General features: G+C 39.5%; 1 pseudogene; it reads left to right on the top strand.

Annotated features, from left to right (window-relative positions):
- The first annotated feature begins 20,559 nt into the window (after nt 1-20,559).
- The window catches only part of LOC138432357 (nucleolar protein 56 pseudogene), a 77,563-nt pseudogene continuing 77,227 nt past the window's right edge, over nt 20,560-20,895 (top strand).

Here is a 20,895-nt window from a genome sequence, read left to right on the forward strand (position 1 = left end):
TAGAAACAAGCAGTGGATTTAAAATACAGGATGTGAAATACAGTAAAAATGAAGAAAATGCATTTCTTAAATTTAATTAAATCCTTTCTCTGTGTGAAGTTAAGTAAGATGTTTGAGGTTAGCGTTTGGATATAAGCTGAAAGCTGACATTGGTACAAGGAAGGAGTGGTAGGCGGGAAGAAAGTCAGTCTCCATGAAAGAAAGGCCATTTCCTGGCTGCCAAGTTGGTCCACTGGTGACCTCTTTAAAGAGCTTGTTCTCGATAATTAAATTCCCATTGAAGATGAACTATCTTTCCTGCTGTAAAATCTCTCTCTCACATACACACAGTCCTTGAGAATTTTTGCAATCTTGGTTGTGGTTTAGCTATTTTAGCAATTTCTTCATTTGCTACATTTTCTTATAACCAAGGGTACCAACACTGGGGAACTTGAATTTTTTTTTTTTTACAATATTTTTATTGAGAAATATTTTTAACCAAATTCATCCTAATGCAGACTTTGAGTTATCAAACACATAGGTCTAAGAGTGAAAAGACAGCAGTGATATGCATGTTAAAGCATATTTACCAAGTGAGTTTTATTTATATTTATGTTATTTTTCTTTAAAATTTCATTCTAAATCCTTTATGCCTAAAAGAAAAGCTCTTTCCTTTTTATTAAAAAAAGTGGCAAGAGCCATCCATTTAGTCTATCCCTGGCCCAACATGAAGTGTTGTACCACATGCAGCATATGCTGAAGAGAAACACACCATGATGTCCATCCCAGTTATTTACTGCCAGAGAATTATCCCTGAACTGAGAGACAAACAAACAAAGGCATTAAAAGTCCAAGTCAAGTGGTGGTCGGGAAATGAAAGTGATTTGGTAAGTATAGTGAATTTGTCATGTGGATAGATACATTGATTTGAAATACTAATAACTAAAATACAAGTGTTCTGTTTAATGCTAGTGTCTAGTAAGCTCTCCACTTTGGCATATTTATTCCTTCCCTACAGTTTCAAATACTGGTAAAAAATATATATATAACATATTATCTCTACAGTCTCTTTTGAGTGGTAATAAACACATGAGCTATCCTCCAGTTTCACTGATCACTTAGTTTAAATACAAGGAACTAGAATAAAGTAATTTTTTAAAGTATAGGATAACTTTAAATAAACTCAAGCTGTGAACTAAATTACTTAAGTGGCAAAAGTGGCCAAATTTTAGATTATGTCTCATTCATTGCCTGGTCCCATATTTGATTCCACAAAACTAAATCTAAAACACCACTAATTGGAAATCTCACCATTATTTCATATACCGCTAACAAAGGAGAACAACCACTAATTAGATTTCACATAGTACTTTCTTATAACGCAGATTTTTTACTTTATACTAAGTGAAGGAATCATTTTATATTAAATTTGACTTAGGTATTTATTTTGGGTGTATATAAAAGAGGTGAGCAAAATAAATTGGTTAAGGAATTTAACTTCACATTTAGAATCTCTTTTCTGTTGAGAATTCTGCTGTCCACTTTTTTCCATATAATGTAGTCTTCTGTCCCATCAAGGTCCTTTTCGGAAATATTTCAGAAAGAACTAAGTGCCATCATGGCATGACTTAAACCAACTTTGTAGTTATCTAAAACTGGGTAACTTTCAAGTCCATCTTCATCATTAATGACAAATACCTCTGATTCACCCATTGCCAACCCTCTCTCCCAACTGTCTTATTTCTAGGGGATAAAACAGTGTTTCATATTGTCTCTGAGATTTTCTTTTAAGTCACTGACATTTATTCTGCCAATTTTGAAGTGGCTATTTTTATTTTTACTGAAGGACAATGACAGTCAATAATACCAATGGTACGTTATGTCCAGATATTAGAAACATTAAAATGTTAAAAAGAGATGTAGCTTAGAATTAATGGGTGTATGGGTATGTTCCAGTTGAAAATGACTGTAGTTAGTGGGATGTGAAGGTAAAACCTCATAAAGCATTTATTCCTTGGCCAACTGGATATGATATAATAAGTTCAGGATATGCCATCATTATTTCATCTAATCAAGAACCATTTAATGATCACCTGCTATATTTCTATGTTATGAAAGAGATAATAAAAGTCAAAGTCTCTCTTCTTGAAGAGTTCCATCATAGTGGTGGAGAAAGACAATATTAACAAAATCACAACTCAAAGAATAAACACTTTTCCAGGAAAATTCAGATTTATTATGATCGCCACTTTGAGTGACATCTAATCCAGCCTGTGGAGAAGAGGGTCAGAGGAAATTAATAAAAATTTCTTCATTAATCAAAAGGTGAGGAATCTGTGAATTGAGCTGTTTAAGAAGAAACATCAGCATGTATGAACATATATAAAGGTATGAAGATGAATAAAAAGCTTGGTGAGTTCCAGGAATTATAAGTACAGTAGCTTGAACAGGTTGGAGAGTGTGTCCTTTGTGAGGCTTGATGGATATTAAGGTTAGAAAGGCAGGACCCAGGTCACAACATGTCTTTTTGCTTTGCCATGGAGTATAAATTTTACCAAAGGGTAACTAAAATAACCAAAGTAGTTTCTGAAAGATTTTAAAGAGAAATTTGATTTAAATTTTCTAAAAATTCACTTCATAAGCCCACTAGGTTAACAAAGTAACGGAGATAACAAATGATGTCAAGAATTTGCTAATGTTCCCAGGTTCCTTAGCCTCAGTTTTACTCAATTAGTTCACTATTTTCCAGCTTGTATATCAAAATGTTGCCTTGTACATAACTATGATTTTGCCTGATTAGAGAACTAGAGAACATTCACACCCACTAGTTAAGGAAACTTTTCCTAAGCGTGGTGATTTTCAAACTCACTGGACTAGATTCATTATTCGAGTGAAATCCTACCTAAAGGCAAATATGTTAATACAATTTTGGTTTTGGTTTTGAGTTTAAAGCTTGATATCATAGTTGTTGTAGAGGTGAAAATCTCAAACCTAGCTATTCAAGAGAGTTTTTGCACCAGTTTGAAAACTGCTGCTCCAACCATTATTGCAACTCATGTGTGTATGTGTGTGTTTATGTGTGTGTGTTAGTTGCTCAGTCATGTCTGGCTCTTTGCAACCCCATGGACTGTAGCCCACCAGGTTTCTCTGTCCATGGAATTCTCCAGGTAAGAATACTAGAGTGGGTAGCCATACCCTTCTCCAGGGGATCTTCCTGACCTGAGGATCAAAGCCAAGTTTCCCTCCTTACAGGCAGATTCTTTAACATCTGAGTCACCAGCGAAGCCCTGTTCCAACTCTTACTGGTAAGAAAATTGAAAATCAAAATGGTCAGTGGGTTCAGATGATATTTGAGGGCTAACACCAGTGTTTAAATCCCATCTTCAAATCCTGGATTTAGCCTGCTCTCTCTTCACCAGAGATTTGTTCAGGCCTGCTGGAGTTCATGTCTATATTTGAAAATCTAAATGAAAGAATCTCACAACGTGTTTCTCCTGAAAATGAAATCCTTGAGATTCTTCCTGTGTAAATGCAGAATACAGGCTTTCCAGGTGGCTCAGTGGGTAAAGAATCCACCTGAAATCCAAGACACAGAAGATGTGGGTTTGATCGCTGGGTTGGGAACCTCTCCTGGAGGCAGGATGGCCGCCCGCTCGAGTATTCTCGCCTGGAGAATCCTTCGGACGGAGGAGCCTGGTGGGCTGAAGGGTCGACATGACTGAAGCGGCCGAGCCCAAATGCAGAATGCATCAACCCTGTTACTGTTTCGGTTTTGCTTTTGTTTCTAGTGACTTTCTGGGTTTTAGTCTACTGCTCAAATAATTGGAATTTGCTTTTTTGTATCTCATCTTTCCCTGGATGTAATGAAGGAGAGTGTTTACAAGACACAGAAAAGGGCTGTCAAATTTGCCCCTTTCTCTGTGTGTTTGTTCATGTACACATGTTTGGTTGCTGAATGGGAACGGTGGTAAGAGGTATTGATGGATGATGAGGAGATTAAAGAAAGCTAGTCTATTTTTCCCAAATCACCTAGGAAATTGCACTAACATGGCTGTATTCATGATCCCCAGTGTAATGGCTCAACTAAATGAAAAAGCCCAACTGTACCCATGTCTAATCCATTTGGTTTAGACACAATAAACATCTACTTATTTGAATATTGGCAGAAAAAAATTTATTTTATTTATCCAGATATGTTCTAATTAAAGCAGTTAAATATTAACATTAAAAGCCAATTGAACACTTTTTTTTTCTTTTTTAAAAAGTAAGCCCCACTGAAAATTACTTGGTTTATATGAAGTTTACCCTAGTGCTAAAGGGATTCTTTTAAATATAGTTAAGTAAAATAGAATTATGGTTGAAGATAAGCTGGAGGCAAAGAATTAATGAAAAAACTATCCTGTTCTGAGACCTAGAAAATCAGGAGCTATAATATGGGTATTATATTTAGCAGTATTAAAAATTATTTAGGGTTTGTGGGCTTGGGGATTTCCATAGGTCTTAATATATCTAGCTTAGTATTAACCTTGAAAATCAATGCACAAGAATGAAAAAAGCACATATTTTAAAATTAAATAGTGCATGTGAAAATATCTAGTAAAGTTTTAGTGTGTGTCATAGAGACTAATTTTAGTAATAATTGTATCTTATGTCATGGCCTTTTAAGCAGAAACTTTTTAGAATGGAAAACTTAAGAACACATGTTACTGAAAACACTCCGTGAAGTGGGAAGATAAGCCTGAAGAATTTGACTTTAAAAATATCAGATAACATGCTAAATTCAGTAGCTTTCTATTTTCACTCATTTGTGCTTAGTGTTTTCTGGGTAAAAACACACCGTTCCCTAAAGACACAGACAATTCCATTGGTATTTCAATATATTCAATTTTAACTATCTTGGAGGTGAGATTAGACTGATTTTCAGTGCTGCTGCTACACGAAACCGGAAGCACTGCTTCCCGAGTTGATAGTAGTACTCAGGAGAAGATAGAGGTTGCCTGCTTCTAGAGCTCTCAGCTCTAACACCTGTCAGCTTAGGACTCAAAAACGACCATTGAAGAAACTTTCGAATATTTTTTCTGACTACAGTAACTGAATATAACCCAACTGTTACGTTTATGATCCATGCATAAACAGGACATTATGCAGCTGTAAAAAAAGTGTTTGAAGACACTCTTCAAGATACATAATTATGTGAAGAAAGCAAGCTGATGAATGAAGTCAAAACAATCCTATACGTAGAAAATGAAAGTAAAATAGTTCATATTGTATTTACTCCTAGTGTATTAAATATTCTGTGAAAGATGCATGGAGGAATTGCAAACACTCTGCTCCCCCAGCCCAAACCTTAAAGGAGGATGGATGCTGGGTGACAGGAACAGAGGGGAACTCTTTACTTTATACTCTTTTACACTTAAAAACAATTTTAAAAATACCATTCTAATATCACTGTAAATAACTAATGGCCCATAATTAATGAAAAAATGACTTTAAGCTTAATTATGATGGTTTGCATGGACACTTGCTTTCCCTGGGGATAACTGTCATAGCTTACTTAAGGAACTCTGACTGCTAAGTAATCAGGCAGGTCATTGTATATTTAAAATAGAAGGTCTTAGTTGTACTAAGAATGGTGGTATCTTACCAGCAGCAAATGATGACCATGACAATGATAGTGATTAAAGGTGTTGATCTGAGAAAGAAGTGAGGAGGTCTCAAAGTTACACATAAAGAAGTCAGCCTGACAGCAGAAGAAAGAAGGGCTAGGGAAAAAACTAAGATAATGAGTGTACTGTTAAAGGATTGGAGAACCAGTGACAAGAGTCGCAAAGGATGGAAAATAAGACTAGTAAGAGAAAAAGTGATTCAGGATTCCGTGTATCTATACTATATGAGTCTAACAAGGACATTAAAAGCATAACAAAACAAAAACTAGTATGAGCCATGTATTTTGTATATTATTAGATTTATCCCTCAGACCAATTCCTTTGAGGTTATGCATTGTTTCCTTTGCAGGTATTTTAATGAAAAAGTTTGATAAGCAGTTTTCTACATTATCATGCCAGGTTAAAACAAACAAATAAACACTTCACCCTTTTTCTTAACCCTTGTGTTGCCATGAGCAAGATGTGACTAAGGCTTTCATCTTACTGTTTATTATTGAATTCATAGCATTTATCTGGCATATTTAGCAAGTGGTTAATACACATTTATTTAATAAACAAATGGCATTATATTTGTGTCCACTTTCTCCTAAACCTTCTTTTCTGATTTACTACCATCAAAATTAGCTTTTGAAAATACAGTTCTAACCAGGGCATTTCTATGCATTAAAGCCATGTTACATATACTAACTTTGTGCTGGGAAATGTGTTAGATGATCTAGCTGTCTTTATCTCACTTAAATATCACACTTATTTTTGGAGATATATACTATGGTGAGAGCCTAAGAGAAAGCCTGTGAGAGATTATTTTTACCAAATTCACATGCCTAATGGCAAACAAAAGGTCAGTTCTCATTCCAATCCTAAAGAAAGGCAATGACAAGGAATGTTCAAACTACCGCATGATTGTACTTATCTCACACAATAGCAAAGTAATGCTCAAAATTCTCCAGGCAGTCTTCAACAGACATGAACCATGAACTTCCAGATGTTCAAGCTGGATGTAGAAAAGGCAGAGGAACCAGAGATCAAATTGCCAATATCCATTGGATCATAGAAAAAGCAAGAGAGTTCCTGAAAAACATCTACTTCTGCTTTATTGACTACGCAAAAGCCTTTGACTGTGTGTATCACAACAAACTGGAAAATTCTTCAAGAGATGGGAATACCAGACCACCTGACCTGCCTCCTAAGAAATCTGTATGCAGGTCAAGAAGCAACAGTTAGAACTGGATGTGCAACAGCCTGGTTCCAAATTGGGAAAGGAGTATGTAAAGACTGCATATTGTCACCCTGCTTATTTAACTTATATGCAGAGTTTGTCATGTGAAATGCCAGGCTGGATGAAGCACAAGCTGGAATCAAGATTACAGGGAGAAATGTCAATAACCTCAAATATGCAGATGACACCACCCTTATGGCAGAAAGCCAGGTTAAACAAGAACTAAAGAGCCTCTTGATGAAAGTGAAAGAGGAGAGTGAAAAAGTTGGCTTAAAACTCAACATTCAGAAAACTAAGATCCTGGCATCTGGGCCTATCACTTCATGGCAAATAGATGGGGAAACAGTGGAAACAGTAGCACACTTTATTTGGGGGCTCCAAAATCACTGCAGATGTTGACTGCAGCCATGAAATTAAAAGACGCTTGTTCCTTGGAAAAAAAGTTATGACCAACCTAGACAGCATATTAAAAAGCAGAGACATTGCTTTGCCAGCAAAGATCTGTCTAGTCAAGACTTGTTTTTCCAGTGGTCATGTATGGATGTGAGAGTTGGACTGTAAAGAAAGATGAGCACCAAAGAATTGATGCTTTAGAACTGTGGTGTTGGAGAAGACTCTGGAGAGTCCTTTGGACTGCAAGGAGTTCCAAGCAGTCCATCCTAAAGGAAATCAGTCCTGAGTATTCATTGGAAGGGCTGATGCTGAAGCTGAAGCTCCAATACTTTGGCCACCTGATGCAAACTGACTCACTAGAAAAGACCATGATGCTGGGAAAGATCGAAGCAGGAGGAGAAGGGGACAACAGGATGAGATGGTTGGATGGCATCACTGACTCAATGGACATGAGTTTGAGTAAGCTCTGGGAGTTGGTGATGGAGAGGGAATCCTGGTGTGCTCAGTCCATGGGGTTGCCAAGAGTTGGACATGACTGAGCAACTGAACTGAACTGAATGGAAAGATGGGGCTTCCAGGTGGCTCAGTGGTAAAGAATCCACCTGCCAGTGCAGGAGATGCAGCAGATGTGGGTTCAGTCCCTGGGCTGGAGAAGGATGGCAACCCACTCCAATATTCTCACCTGGGAAACCTCATGGACAAAGGAACCTGATGGTCTACAGTCTATAGATTTGCAAAAAATTTGTCACTACTTAGCAACAAAATAACTACAGCATCAGTTCAGCTCAGTTCAGCTCAGTCATGTCCGACTCTACATTTCTTTGACTAAAGCTGATTCATTCCTCTGATTTGCAAGTCTTCCTTTTATTTTTAAAGCTACCATTTGAAGAGTGCAAGTTGTGATAAAGACTCTCACTGTGCTAGGCACTTTTCATATGCAATATCCTTTAAACCTTGCAATATGCTTTTATTCTATGATGAAAGATGATAGCATTCACCTGGTTAGATAATTTGCCTATGTTTACGTAGCTAATAATAATTTGCCCTTGTTTACATAAGCTTTGACTGTGTGGATCACAATAAACTGTGGAAAATTCTGAAGGAGATGGGAATACTATATCACCTGACCTGCCTCTTGAGAAACCAGTATGCAGGTCAGAAAGCAACAGTTAGAACTGGACATGGAACAACAGACTGGTTCCAAATAGGAAAAGGAGTACGTCAAGGCTGTATATTGTCACCCTACTTATTTAATGTATATGCAGAGTACATCATGAAAAATGCTTGGCTGGAGGAAGCACAAAGTGGAATCAAGATTGCTGGGAATAATATCAATAACCTCAGATACACAGATGATACCACCCATATGGCAGAAAGTGAAGAAGAACTAAAGAGCCTCTTGATGAAAGTGAAAGAGGAGAGTGAAAAAGTTGGCTTAAAGCTCAACATTCAGAAAACTAAGATCATGGCATTTGGTCCCATCACTTCATGGCAAATAGATGGGGAAACAGTGTCAGACTTTATTTTGGGAGGCTCCAAAATCACTGCAGCCATGAAATTAAAGACGCTTACTCCTTGGAAGGAAAGTTATGACCAACCTATGCAACATATTAAAAAGAAGAGACATTACTTTGTCAACAAAGGGCCATCTAGTCAAGGCTATGGTTTTTCCAGTGGTCATGTATGGATGTAAGAGTTGGACTGTAAAGAACGTTGAGTGAGATAATTGATGCTTTTGAACTGTGGTGTTGGAGAAGACTCTTGAGAGTCCCTTGGACTGCAAGGAGATCCAACCAGTCCATCCTAAGGGATATCAGTCCTGGGTGTCATTGGAGGGACTGATGATGCTGAAACTCCAATACTTTGGCCACCTCATACAAAGAGCTGACTCATTTGAAAAGACACTGATGCTGGGAAAGATTGAGGGCAGGAGGAGAAGGGGACAACAGAGGATAAGATGGTTGGATGGCATCACCAACTCAGTGGACATGGGTTAGGGTAGACTCCGGCAGTTGATGATGGACAGGGAGGCTTGGTGTGCTGCGGTTCATTGAGTTGCAGTGTTGGACACGACTGAGGAACTGAACTAACTGACTGACATAGCTAATAAGTGATCAGAGTCACATAGATCTGACCCTTTATTTTATTGTATTTTAAAGTGATTTTAAAGTGATTTATTATTTTATCACTTTATTGTAGCAATAATAGTTGGTGAAAAATAAATGGATGGGTATATGACTGAATGTCAGATTGTCTATTTTTACAAACGCCTACTAGCCAAAAGCACTGTGTCCTCCTTAGTGGAGAAGTCAGAGAGAGGAAAACAAAGGGAGTGTGTATAAGTCCTGTAGCTGTGCCAGGTGGAAAAGAAAGAAAGATATGCAGAATCAGACATTTCCTCCAAGTCCTTTAAGCTCACCAATGTGTATTTGTCAAGAGGATCCCTCAGTAAGAGAAGGAGAGCCATATCACCAGAGAGGTTAGTTTTCTTGACTTTAGTCTCTTGAATAAACTTTGGAGACTTTGAATCAGTATTCCTAACTTCTCGGCTACTATGATTTGTTTTTTCTCTGTAACCCTTTAACTTGAAGAATTCAGAGATGGGGGCACAGAGCTAGGTTTTAGTGGAACTTTAGGTTCGTTTTAATTTTGTTCAGCCCAGTATATCCAATACAATCTCAGGGCACAGAGTTTGCTTATGGTTGGAGGTTCTTTTTTCTTGAAGTAAAAAGAATAAACAGACTCAGAGAGTATTTAAATATATATCCATATGGGAAGGTCCAATGGCTTTCTATAAATTTTGGCCCAACAACGTTGAATACATTCTTAAGTCATTCCAGAAAGTGAAAATATCTCTTCCTTGCTTTTTTATAATCAGAAAATCAAGGAGAGATTTTAAATAAGCTTTAGGCATATTATTTACATATTGTATTTTCTGTAATTCTTCAGTTAGATCCCAACATTAAAGGACTTTATGCAGGTGAGGGTACAGTACCTGCTGACAGGTAGATGTCACAATATTGTAGCTTTCATATGCAAATTGGAACTACTGAGCTGGTTTCTCATCAACGATTCACAACCTGAAATGCACACTTAGAAGAAATTAAAATGTTTTAACAATAAAATATGAGAATATTAATATCCAGTTCACTTTGATGTGATAGATATAAAATCAGCAGCAATTTCCCTAATAGGGCTGTTGCTCCCCCTTTTCCCAATAATTGATTTTAATGTCAAATAAAAGATCAACATTTTGTCAGCCAGGACTTGAGGCTGGATATTGCACTTGAGCATGTTTTGAGCTAAGGTGTAAATCTTAGATTGGGTTGAATGGTCATGTTTTCCAGATAGTCATGGACTGCAAGTCAGATGCTTCACTTAGAAAAAGATTTATTTGAACCATGTAGCAAGTAGACATTGATAAATAAACTTATCTTCCTAAGGGAGAATAATTGCTAGGAACATGAGTTTCCACATGAGGCATGAGCTCAATTACTGCATTTATTTATGTAATCAGGGAAAGTTCTTGATGTATTCCAGCTAGAGACAGCATATATATACTAACTGTGTGCTTTACTATCCCTCAATGGCAACAGAGGGGTTTTAAATAAGTGTTGATGAACAAAGTTGATATATATATATATATATGTATATATGTACTTTTTTTTGCATCAAGCTTTCATCTAAGATTGTGTATTAGTCTCTAGTCCTTTCCATAATTCAGAAAGTAGGATTAGTCAAGACCCTCTCATCCTGAACAGAAAATTTGGTCTTATGAAATCATTCAAAAGCAAACTTACTCTTCAGAAACTTGAATGTATATTTAGGTGAGAGAGAGGTGCTATCCTAACTCTATCACTTGCTGTGTGAAGCTCGGAAAATTACTTGTGATTTCTCAGTATCTCATTTTCACCACTTAAGAAAATTGAGATAATAATAGGATCCACCTCATAAATTAATTGTGGTGATTAAATATGTTAATCTTAGAATCTTTCTGGCACATGATAGGTACTATTGGTGTATATTGTCTTTATTTACCCAATAGTATATTTAAAAGAAAGTAGATTTCTGAGTTATAAGTTCTCTCTGAAAAGTAAAACTTTTAGAATTAAGATTAAAAATTTACAAATTGACTTTTGAAAATAATCAAATCTGACATACAAGGGATTGGTAGTTATTCACTCGTCAATTATTGATATGTACTGAACTATCAGTGAATAAATATAGATCTACAGTTTATAAATAAATCAAAAATTGAAAAAGCTAAAATACTTGGATATTAACAAACATTTTATCATCAAATGATAATTTTTGATATAAAGAAAGTTAGTTTAGTTATAATTCAAGCCTAAATTAATAATTAACAAAAATACTAGAAGCTTCAAATATGCAAACTAAATTTCCAGGATTTAAAATTCCAGAAATAGTGTTCTGGTCCATGATCCTAAGCCTTGAGTTTTTAAATCAACTTAACTTCCCCAACGTTACTGCCATGGACTGGGGAGTAGGGAGAGGGCTGTTGTACAGTGCTTTTTGAAATTGAGGTATCTCGCAGTTGAACAATGTTTTATTACTAAGGAGGGATGTGGTGGACTTGGTCAGCCCCCCAGGATGGTAGAATGTGCCTTTGCAAATGGCTCCCCCCGCGATGGTGGGCACCGAGGGGATACTGGACCACCAGTATATATTCACTGAGAGGTGGGGTGGGACGCTGAGCACTGATCCTGACAAAACCACCTCTTGAGAGGGGAAAGGGTCACCTTCTTGGCATTTAGGCTAAGTGTGTGGAACCTAAACCACTCACAGAGGAAGAAAAGCCTAAAACCATCTTTCACAGCATCAAGTTGAATGTGGCCTAATGCCATTCCACCCTCAAACATTTGTCATTGGGCCCGCAAGGCACCGTGCTCAACTGCCATCCTAGAAGGAAGGCTGAGGCTCATGTGGGGGACCCCCAGGGCCGTGGGCAGTGGAACCCCTGGAATCTCCGGGGTCCTGGGGAGGAAGAGGAGGTTGTGGGTCTGAAGTGTGATGGATGTGAACATGGATCTACTCAGGATTCCCTGCTGAGCCAGAAGGGTCAGTGACGCGGCAAGTAGTGTAATGCACTCTGGGTACAGAAATCAGACATTCATAGTACCAGACACAGCGAGCCAGGAGGGCAGTCTTCCACTTACACTCAGCACTCCTAAGCCACATGTTTCTCTGTGGCTTCCACCAAATCCCACGTCTGAGAGACCTGTGACTCCAATACCTCTCCTGGTCTCCAAACAGCACAGCCAAGTTCACGGTCTTGGCTGTTTCAAATACAGGAAAACTGGACCATACAGGGAAGGTTGATAAAAACCTCAGGATACTGAATACACCACTGAGATGAGCTAGTTTACAGTGTGACTCAAGGAACAAAAAGGGCAATCAAAAAAAAAAAACCACACAAAAAAAACCCTCTAAAATATAAGTTATAGACATTCAGTGCCTTCTAGCAGAGTCTAAATCAAATTGGAAAAAAAAAAGGCAAAAACTGCTAAAATGTTAGGAAAAAATTTATTAAGGAGTGGAGACAGTTATCTTATACTTCTTTGAAAAAGTGTTTTTTTCCTCTCTTATATTAAAAAGCAAAAGGTCAGCTTTATATTCTTAAAAGTCTCCTTTCCTGATTTGGGGAGACAGATAGGTGTGTTTCTAAGGCAGCTGCCCCCTGACACCCAGGGGTATCATAAAGGCAGCAGCTCAATGCCCTGAAGGTGAACAAGAACAAAGTCCAGTGCAGAAGCTGTCCATCTGATGCAGTTTGGAGAATCCATGGCAGGGCAGCTGGGGAGGAGTGGGGCGTGATAGGGTCAGGAAGACTGGGGGCAGAGGTGGAGGGCAGTAGGGGGACCACAGGGTGAAGGACAGAGAGCGTCAAGTCACTTCAGATCTCAGCTGCCTGAACATTTCACAACATCAGTTTGTACAATCTGCACACCTGAAAATGGAGTCTTTTAAAGCCCCCTCACTGAGAAAAGGAAGTGAAGCATCTTCCCTCTTTCCCAAACACTCAGCTTTCCTGACACGCCCAGTTTAATGCACACACGCCCACGAGGGGGCATGCATGCATGCACCAGGGGAGTATGTGTGTGCACGTGTGTGTAACACTTCAGGAGCCACAGAGCTGCCCGTGCACACACATGCACACACACACTGAGAAAAAGCACTTAAGTTTCCAGGGGGCATTTATAATGAGGTCCACAGTGTTTAGAACTTAAATTCCTTTTCTTTGTTTGCGACAGTGCTGTGTGGGATTTTTTCCTTCTTCTTTGAGCGTTCTCTTTTCTTTACCTCTTTCTTTTGTTTTTTTTCAATCTGGAAGTCTTAAAGCATATTGGATTTCAGAAACATGAGTTTGTTCATATCTTCTGGACTGAGCAGTCGCCTCCTTTTCATGAGAAGCGCTTGTTCACACATATTTACACACCTGCTCCTGGCCCCCACGGCCGGCACCGCGAGGAGCCAGAAGGCGAGCTTGGCCAGTTTTGTGTGCTTTTGGGTCACGCACGACCAGTACTGGAAGAGATCGGGGATGGCCTGGAAGAGGGGCTCCTGCAGGTAATCGTACACTTCGTTCTTCCCGAGCTGGTCATCCTCCTGGGTGGCAGGGTTTTCTCCGGGGACTGTGGGACTCTACAGCTCAAGGCAGAGTCTGCCTTGCTGACTTGGACACAGTTTGCCAGAAGTGTGTGTTTCCCAGGACAGAAGGGGCCTTGCTGCTGACATGCACGGACCCCAGCGAGGATGCGGAGAAAACACACGTCCACTCTGCAGGGTTTCCTGCCTCCTCTGAGGCCAGTCAGCTTCGCCACCAAAGCCCAAGCCAAGGACCATAGCTTCATGGATGGTGCCACAGGTGTGGAGTAGCCGAGGGGTCTCTGCTTCACCAAGAGCAGGCGTGCCATCCCAGTTGTCATGAACGGATGCCTGGACTTGTGCCAACATTGTTCTTCCCTCTGCCCAGGTCCACCAGCCAGGCCTCCCTCCAGATGGTAGCTAGAAACCAGGAAACAGAGGGGCCGTCAGATGAAGCTCCTTGTGGCTACTCTTTATTTCAGGGTTCATGGCATAGAAAACCACCTCCTGTGTCTGTGAGCGAGGACACTGCCATCACCCAGCCTGGCAGCTTCATGGTTGGCATCCAGGCTTCGGCTCTTAGCTGGGAAAAGGGTGCTGAGGTTTCCTGGTGAGGAGAGAGCAGTCCAGTGATGCAGTTGAGAAGCTATACATCTCCCGATTTCTGGGAAGGACTCTCTCAGATGTCAGCTCTATAGCCTGGTGAGCCTTCTGTCCTTCAGCTTGCTCTTTTCTCTCCTGCACTTTCAAGATGCACCAGAGAAAAACTCTGCAAGGCATGTTTTCCGCCGTGAAGCTGACCCTCTGCCCTTAGGGGTCACCCAGGCTTGTGCTTGAACTTGGACTAAACTCCCTGGAAAGTGGGCACCTGAAGAGCTGTCGGGGATGCTGCAGGCACTCTGGGAGGCCACAGCTTCACAGGGAAGGTTTGGAACGAACCTGGGCTGCTAACGGAAAAGGGAGGTCCCGTGAGGAATGACCCAGAAGGGGACAGTACTGGGATGTTGCCATGACGACGGGTGTGCTGGCAAAGATGGAGTGAGGAGCATCCAGGGCACAGCTGGAAGTCTCCTTCTGCCCCCATGGAGCTGGGGCAAGTTCATAGCTCTGCCCTTGCCTGGGGAAAAGCGGCAGCACCTCTGTGGCTGGGATGTACCTAGAGGAGGGCTTCTAGAAAGGTTGCTGGCTTAGATGAAACCAAGAGGCTAAGGAAGGCTCAGGCTGTCCCCTGGAGACAGTAGGTGGGGAGGGGGGCTCCTGTCTGGGCCCTGCCGGCCCCGCCTCAGCCCCCTCTATCCAGTCGGGAAGGGGCCTGCCCCCTCGTCACTGTGGCTAATGTTTGCTCGGCCAGTTATGGTGAACCAATGATACAGTGTTTTCCCTCTTGCATTTCCCCTCCCAGTTCTCCCTTCTCGGGGTTTTCTGGAGGACCTTGTTGAGTTGTTGTTTTCCTTCCTCTCTCTCTTGGGTTTGAGGATCGTAGTCCATGGAGCCCCATCGTTCTCTAGAGGGGCCCTGTGGTTCTGTGCAAAGAGGCACCTGCTCCCGCTTTGATGAGGGTGAAGGGCATCGGGTTGCTGTTTGTATATTCATGGCCCCACCGCCGCCGCCACCATGGGCGTTGCTTTAAAGATTCGACTCCGGTACTGAGAAGGATGTGCTAGGTCTGCAGTTGGGTGTCTGCATCAGGACCCACCGGGGGCTTCCCCACCCACACGTCTCACCGGGCACCTTCGTCTCTTTGAACCAAAGTTCCTTTTAAGGGAACAGCCCAGCCTTGTCCGCAACCTCAGGGGCCTGGGATCCCTGTGGCGCTTCCTGAAGTCCAGATTGGCAGAGACCATGGAGTCTGAGGCCAACCAGAAGGGGGGCTCCTCCCACAACCCAGGTGCCAGCTGGTCCCCTACTAGTACCCTTCCCTCTCACCCAAACAGGGTCCCAGACGGGGTAGCCGGGTTCCAAAGCAGTCAGTGAGCTCGTGGACTGGCACAGGGCTGGAACTCGCCAGCCAGGAGACAGAGGGCCCCACGGGGCTGGAACCTCCCAGACCCACTGGGCAGTATGTCCAGGGCCATTCAGACTCCAAGCATCAGGAGGTCATTTTGTACAACCACCTGAAGCAGAGAGATTTTTAAAAGAGCATAAATTATTTTCGGTTGTTCTCTGATGACCCTACCTTCCCCCCCCACCCCCCCCGACCCCAATAACTTCATGTCGGTGATTCTTTCACATCAGGTAAATCTTATGAAAGCCTCCCTCCCAGGCCCCACTCAGTAACCACATGTGTGCACCCCCATCCTTTCTCAGTAGTTAAAGACATTCTAGGCAATACCATGGGCACATCTGACTGTGTCTCTCTCTTAGAGTGCAAGAAACTCAAGTCATCTTAAAAAAAAAAAATTTACAAAAAAAAAGAAACACACAAAAAAATATCTTTTTTAGGCCAGAGTTTTCTACAGGTATTAATTAATATTTTTCTTAATCCTTATAAGTTTTATGTGTTTAATATTTCTTAATACGGTAGCATTAATTTACACTTTTGTAGCAACACAATATTTTTATAAGCAGCCAGTTGCTTGGCTCAAGTCTCCACAAAGGGTTTCTGCAGGGTTTTCCTGGGACCCTGTGTACCATGTACTGTATTAAAAAAAAAAAAAAAGTTACCTAGTGTCACCCTTGCTGTGTTAATTAACAAAAGATGTTGTTTGCGGTCTCCTGTGTCGTTGATGTGAATCCAGCAGCTCTACAAGGAGTCACGTTGCATGGGGGTTGAGTTGATGGTTCTTGTGATTTGTAAACCCCCGAGACCAAACATGAGGGTTTATTTAGGGTTTTCTGTTTGTCCTCTGGGTTTTCGGTTTCATTTTGGTTTGGGTACCGTTTCTCCATTTATAGCCAAATCAGTTTTGTGGTGTTTAAAACTTTTAATGATGTCAAATGGAGGAAAGGAACAGAAAAAAAAAAATTTTTTTACAAAGTAATAAAATTTAAAACTGAAAAAAAAATTCCAGAAATATTAAGTATTTCAAGTGTGCATAGTTTTCAAATTCATTTTTATTGAAATATAGTTGACTTACAGTATTGCGTTAGCTTCATGTGTACAGTAAATGATTCAGTTATACATATTTGTATACATAGATATGTATTCTATCTATGTATCTACCTATGAAAGAGGGATAAATTAGGACTTTGGGATTAAAGCATATATACTACTATATATAAAATAGATAACCAAAGGACCTACTATATATCACAGAGAACTATACTCAATATCTTATAATAATTTATAATGGCAGAGAAATCAAGTGTGCATAGTTTTAATTCAAGTTTTTTGTCTTCTTTACCTCTTGTTCTTCAGGAAACCAACTTTATTTAACACAGAATAAGTTTCAGAAATTGAGATAAAATTTTTTACCTAGGTTATCCAAGCTAATTATCACAAAACCCTATAAAGTAAACATTATCTTTTTTATCATATAGGTAAGGACGGGCTTCCCTGGGGGCCTGCACTGCAGGAGCTGCAAGAGACTTGGGTTCGATCTCTGGATGGGGAAGACCCTCTGGAAGAGTACAAGACTACCCATTCCAGAATTCTTGCCTGGAGAATCCCCTGGATAGAGGAGCCTGGCAGGCTACAGTCCATGGGGTGACAAAGAGTCAGACATGACTGAAGTGACTTTACAGGCACAGGCAGGCAGGTAAGGACATTGAGAATTGAGAAGATTAAGTAGTTTCCAAAATGTATAGAGTTTAGTAAGTGGTGGATTTGAGGCATGCTTCAAACCCATTTTCTTTGCAGACACCACTTTGCATATTAAGGAGATAATAGGAGTAGAAAGAAATGGTTATTTTTCTAGTCCAGTCAAATCCAGGCAGGTTCTAGGAAGCAATAGGGGTAATTCTTAGAAAACTAGGATGTGTGAAACATCGTGATTTAAAAGTCAGCTCTTTACTAAATGGGATTAGTTATCACATTCAGCCAGTATATAAGGTTTGCAGTCATCCATGTGTATGCTTAGCTATCTTTGTGTGTGCAGGTAGCAGGGATTGTTGTAAAAGTAGATCTAAGGGAAGACCTGTTTTGCTCTAGAAAGCAACAGCCAAATATAGCCCTCACTTCTGCCTAGAATACGGAAAGGATTCAGAGTGAGGTTTACTGACGTGGTCATTCCCATAACCTAGAACAAAATAGTTGACCAGTGTTTTCCTTAGAAAGGGCAACATACTTGCTAACAGAAATAAACTGTCAGTGGCTTGAAAATGGAAGGGAGGTAAATTCTTTATTATTACCATCAAATTCATTGGAATTACTGCAGATGAATACTTTGGAAGGTGTGTATGGTATATGGACATATTGATTTAGCCTTCAACAAGATTTGTTCAGATACTAAGAATTAAAACTATACATGTGAACCTTATTGTCTATCATTATAATTTTATAAATTTTGGCTTAGAGGTTGTCTAAAGATTTATTGGTTTTTCTTTCTAAAGAACTTTACCTAGTAATTTTATAGGGAGATTCAAAGAATCTTATCTGCTTATGGCTGTCAGATTGTTGCTCAGAGTGGGAAAACACCCTTGTAAAATGCTGGGAATATTTTTTTCCCCCTTCAGTTGTTTGTTTGTTTTTTCTTCATTCAGATATAGTTTTGCCTAGGTGTTCTGTGTCTTAAAATTAAGTCTACTTAATTTGGGTCATAACTAATTGATGAAATTTCTTTTATGTTATACTCAACGCAATTCTCATTATGGAAAGACGTCAAGGTAAATGAAGGAATTCCATCTCTACTTTCCTCAGAAATAGTTGAAATGAAAAATAACAGACAAATTTAGAGGAGGTTTGTATAAATATTGAACTCTCTAGTTTGACCTCATTTGCTACCACTTTTAAAGATAGTTGTAGGTGTAATTCTAAATGCAAACATAGCCAAAATGAATGCATAGTCAAAGATCGCTTTATTTTGACTGTGATGCACATTTCTGAGAATTTTATGAGCCGTCATGACACGAGATGCGCTTCTCTAATCCATCACTAAAATAAATAAAGAATCCGGATCTGATCACTTGAATAGAAGTCAGGACACAGAAAACTGGTTGCAAAGATTGGCCCTAATATAGAAGTTGGATAGTATTCAAAAGAATATCTGCAATCTATATGTTTCCTTTCACTTGAGAGCTGATGGGTCATTTGAAAGTAACATGAAAGCTTATCATCTGGCCATCGAAGTTTAAATTTTAGATGAGAATTTTAGTATCTCATAGTTGATCATAAAGTCAAGATCCACAGAAGTATTTACTCCTTGTTTTGTACAAGTTAAATACCAAGAGATAGTTGTCTCATTTTAGGATGAATGATTAGAATATAGAAGAATGGGATCTATGGTGGCTCAGATGGTAAAGACTCTGCTCGCAGTGCAGGAGACCTGGGTTCAATCCCTGGAGAAGGAAGATCCCTGGAAAAGGAAATGGCAACCCATTCCAGTATTCTTGCATGGAAAATTCCATGGATGGAGGAGTCTGGCAGGCTACAGTCCATGGTGTCACAAAGAGTCAGACATCACTGAGCGACTTCATTTTAATTCTTCATGGAAAAAGTACAATATAAAAGATGTGAATAAATGTAGCAGTCAAAATATAAGGAACAGAAATGTTCAAATAGGATTTGTTATATATAAATGAGGTTTTTCAGATGGTGTTATGCATTTTGTTTTCTTAATTAAGTTAAACAAAAGACAAAGTAGATTATAGGATGAAACTAAAAGGGATCATCAGGAAGAGTTTAAGAAAGAGCCTAGAGAAATGGCAACCCACTCCAGTGTTCTTGCCTAGAGAATCCCAGGGACTTGCCGTCTATGGGATCACAGAGTTGGACACGACTGAAGCGACTTAGCAGCAGCAGAGAAATAGGTATAACCACACTAGAATTAGGAGGACGTTACTCAAAATTAAGAATTTGCATTGAAGAAAACTGAGTCAGAGAGTAGGGACCAAGCAAGAAGTTATTCCAAAATGTAAAGCTGACAGAGAGACTAAAACCTAACACCCAACGAAAAAACAAATACATCTAATGTTATACCTAACAATGTTCCTAGAACAATTGGACATGAATCCATGATTAGTTATAATGGGAGAAAACGTTTCTGTCTTACAGAATAATAGAACTGCCTGTAAAATAGGTTCCTGGTGATCAGAGAAGAGATAAACAAGTGATAAATACTATGACATAACCTAATGATAAATTTGAATTTAAAGAATGAATTAAAAATTCCTTAAACATTCAGAGGAAAATGGAACAACAGTGTTTAAAAAAGAGTAAGAAGAGACAGCTTTGTACCTAGTAACAAATAATGAGTGAACTTTACAGAATTTGAACAAAACCAAGATGGTAATTTTGAAATATTTTACTTATGAAAGTTGATGATTCTCATTTGACTCTCATATATGTAAAGAACATAGCCTAGGTAATTAAAAATATATTTCATTCAAGGGAAAAGAGAGTACAAATTAAAGTTAAAATGAAGAATTATATGAAAGATAGAAAAATTGTAAAAGAAACAGAGAGAAACATTTAAATATGGAATAAAATGGAAATAACTTATACATGTAAGTAACAAAACAATAAAAATGTCAACAATAATTTCTGGAAATTAAGGTGTGCCAGGAGCCAGCCTGAGGAATCCTACCCATGACAAGGTCATGCGGAGAGGCCTGATGGGCAAGGTGAGTCAGGCCTCAGGGTGTCTGCCTAAAATTTCCTAAGCATGTACCCCAAAACCCAAAATCTGCCAGCCTTATTGTTCTGTGCTTTTCCACTCTTCTGACACTCTCTGGAAAAAGTTAATTTAGGGCTTTAGTCTTCTGCATTTAAAAGAAATGTTTCAGTTCAAACCCCCTCTGATAACTCCCTAACTTGCCTAACAGGTTCCCCCGAAATTTTTACAGCTTGTGAATTGCTTACAGCCCCCCAGCTGCAAAAGGCACAAAGCTTAAAGCATCTTAAAGATACAGAGCCTTTTCTAAAGAGCTAAAAAT

Source organism: Ovis canadensis, chromosome 2, assembly GCF_042477335.2.
Source record: "Ovis canadensis isolate MfBH-ARS-UI-01 breed Bighorn chromosome 2, ARS-UI_OviCan_v2, whole genome shotgun sequence".
Lineage (NCBI taxonomy): Eukaryota > Metazoa > Chordata > Mammalia > Artiodactyla > Bovidae > Ovis > Ovis canadensis.